Source organism: Camelus ferus, chromosome 25 (genome assembly GCF_009834535.1).
Source record: "Camelus ferus isolate YT-003-E chromosome 25, BCGSAC_Cfer_1.0, whole genome shotgun sequence".
Lineage (NCBI taxonomy): Eukaryota > Metazoa > Chordata > Mammalia > Artiodactyla > Camelidae > Camelus > Camelus ferus.
Genome location: NC_045720.1, coordinates 34,952,498 through 34,956,231, shown reverse-complemented (window position 1 = coordinate 34,956,231; position 3,734 = coordinate 34,952,498).

Below are 3,734 nucleotides of genomic sequence, written 5' to 3'. Positions count from 1 at the left end.
ATTAAGGCTTATAGAGGCTAAAGTTGCCCTAAATAACCCAGTGTATTTCATTTCCTTGGGTTGCTGATGTGACTGTAACTTGGTGGCTTAAAACAACAGATGTATATTCTCTAGCAGTTCTGGAAGCTAAACATCTAAAATCATGATGTCGGCGGGACCATGCTCCCTCAGACGACTTCAGGGGGGAATACCTCCTTGCCTCTGCAACTTCCAGTGGTCCCAGACGTTCCTCATTTCCATCTGCTTCACTCCAGTCTCCACCTCCATCCTCACATGGCCTTCTTCCCTATGTGTCTCTTCTGTGTCCAAATTTCTCTTCCTCTCCCTTCTCTTATAAAAGCATCATTCATTGGATCTAGGGCCCACTGTAAATCCAGAATGATTTCATCTCAAGATCCTTAACCAAGTACATCTACAAAGACTCTATTTCCAAATAAGGTCACAGTTTGAGTTGGACATGGATGTTTGAGGAACACAATTCAACCCACTACACCTAACAAGTAAGAATTTGAAACTACATTTTTTGACTCCAAGCCTCATATGTTTAATCACTTCATGTAACCACCTTCCAGAAACTCCTGGCTGAATTGGACTTGTCTTATTTTTCTAAAGAGATTTTTCTCTTTCCTGCCCCTCTATCCTTGCTCATGTGATTTTCTTTACATAGACCAACCTCTCCCTTTTCTTTCTTTTAACTAAACTTACCTGCTGGAAATCTTGAGTAATCTTCAAAATCAAGCTAGATGCCACTTCCTCCAAGAAGTATTCCATGATTGCACCAGCCAAGCAAGAAATTATTTCACCCATCCAAGCTTCCAACTGCCTTACTTCACATGTCTCTGTGGGCCCTTCTTATCTTCTGTCCCATTTGAGGTTTTTATGCAGTTGTCCTCATTCACACCATTCCCACCTTCCACCATTATATCGTAACCATATCATAAGCTTCTTAAAGGCAAGACTGCTTTCTCTCACTGTGTATTCTCCGCAGCACCTTGCAAAAGCAGGACCTCCACTGATTTTGCCAAGTGAATTCATAATCATTTGTCTCTGCCTATATTGAAGAGTTCACGTATTAAGCAAAAATATAGGATGCTTAAAGTCCAGCTTTTCTCCAATGCCCCCACTTGCCCAAAATGGATTTTTTTAAATAGTCCAATTTATTTTTCCACATCAAGTCCTATCATTTTAATACTATTTTCCCTTCATTTGAATTATATCCAATGACAGCAAATACAGTCCTTTCCAGGTACAATCCTCCTACATTTTTTTAGTTTTCTTTCTACCTCTCATGCTACCTTCTTTGGTTTTTTGAGACAGTCAAACTCACTATTCTCAAGGGTTCTGAAGACCAGGACAAGGTCTTAGTCACCATTACATTCCCAGCACCTGACGGCGCCTGGGCACCCGGTCCCGTCAGAAGGAGACGTGAGTGATGGAAGGTGCTGGAACACTGGGTCAGAGCAGAAGTAGTCGGAGTTCTCTGGGGGTGAGGACTTTTGCAGGCCTCATGTCGGTCTCACCACAAACTGTGAAGTAGGCGTTCTTGTCATCCCCATGTCACAGGTGGGAAAACCAAGGCTGAGAGGATAAGGAAGTTTCTCCTGGTCACACATCTATGGGAGGTGAAGCCAGACGGAAACCCAGATAGATCTGTCTGACCTGAGGTGTCGCCCTCAACCAAAGCGCCCCTCGGCCTGGAACGCAGTGGCGGCTGTCTGCCCGGCTCAGGCTGCGGGGTCCCTGGGGTGACAGTCCCGGACAGGCCCTTCAGCTTAGGAGGCTGGAGAGCTCCTGGCCATTTGTCTGCGAAGATCTGACATAAGTGAGGAGGAAGACTGAATCTGGGAGAACAGAGAAGAGTGTAAATAGTGTGTTTGTGTATGTGGTGTGTGAGGTACATATGTGGTTATGTGTAGAGTGTCATATGTGTGTTGTGTTTGCTGTATGTGCATATTGTATGTGTGTGCTGTGTGGAGGAGTGTGTATGTGGTTTGTGTGAGGGGTGCAATACGTGTGGGGGTAATGTGCTGTGGGATATATGGAATGTGTGTATGTGGTGTGTGTGTGTGTGTGGTGTGGGGGGGGTGTGTGGTATGAAGTGTGTGTGGAGTGAAATGTGTGGAGTGTGATGTGGGATACGTGTGTGGTGTGTGGTATGTGTGGTGTGGAATGTGTGTGGTGTGGTGTATTGCGGGATGTGTGTGTGCGGTGTGGGATGTATATGTGTGTTATGTGTGGTGTGGGATGTGTGTGTGTAGTGGGATGTATGTGTGTGGTGTGTGTGTGTGGTGTGGGGTATGTGTCGTGTGTGTATGTAGTGTAGGATGTGTGTGGTGTGTGTGTGGTGTGTGTGTGGTATGTGTGGTGTGGGACGTATATGTTTGGTATGTGTAGTGTGGGATGTATGTGTGTGGCGTGTGTATGTAGTGTAGGATGTGTGTGGTGTGTGTGTGATGTGTGTGTGGTGTGTGTGGTGTGGGACGTATATGTGTGGGATGTGTGGTGTGGGATGTGTGTGTGTGGTGTGGGATGTATGTGTGTGGGACGTGTGGTGTGGGATGTGTGTGTGTAGTGTGGGATGTGTGGTGTTGGGGGATGGGAGGTGTGTGGTCCATGAGGATGAAAAGAGCTGTGTCTATAGGAAACAGTTTTGGATACTAGAAGATGCAAATGAGTCACATTTGGACCACAGACTTATCCCAGACACTTATCATCTGAACAAACCGGGACAAGTCACTTTACCCCTGGCCTCATTTGCTGTAAAACAACCTGTCAACCTCATGGGGCCACTGGGAGGACCTGTTCACGAAGAAGCGCTATGAAAGCGTCACTATATGCAAAGCTGCACTGAAGAGAGTAGAGAGAGAGAGGAAAGGTAGTGATCCCTGATTTTCAGGAGTCCCATTGCAACTGGGGGAGACAGACATAAAACTCTCTCTAATTTCTGCAGAAGGGAAGACATGTGGCAGTGAAAACGGCCATCTCCTGAGCCCTGGACGGCCTGGCAGACGAAAGACGTTCAGCTTACAACCTTACACGGTGGGTAAGAATAGCAACCCCATTTTGCAGGTGAGAAACTAATGGTGAAGGTTTACTCTTTAACGACTCCAAAGACACACTGATGTTCAATGGCACAGCCAAGATTCACCCAGGCCTGTGTAACCTCAGTCTTTACCCCCGTCACCTCCTTGTACTGTTTCCTTGCAAAGGGCAAGGGTGCAGAGATGGGATGCAGAGTGCAGAGATGGGAACCATCGCTCTCAGCGTGGAAAAAGGAGGAGAAAGAACCAATAAAACTGAGCAGAGACACCGTGTAAAACTGGGTCGCTTTGGGCAACATGCGAGGTCTCACGATTGTCAGTGATTAGTGTGTGTCTGATCACAAAGCCAGAAAGACAGGGAGATGAGAGGGAAAGAGGGGGCACCTGGGAACCAGAGATGTGGGCAGGGACCACCGGCAAGTTCCACTCCGGCAGAAGGGCTACACCGCCATTGGAAAGCAGCCACGTGGATTAATGTCTAATCGTATTAATATCAGGGAGGAGAACTTGGTTAAAGCTCTGCCTGGCTCCATCTCAGGCTGAAAATCACCAATTTCCTTTCTTTTTTTTTTTTTTTTTCCTGCCTAATCCTTTGTAATTTCCTCTAATGCTTTACTCAAGCTTAGGACCATGGTGCCTTTGGGGAGCAAAGCGAGGCCCATCTGTTGAATCAGGAATTCGCCAGACCAAAGA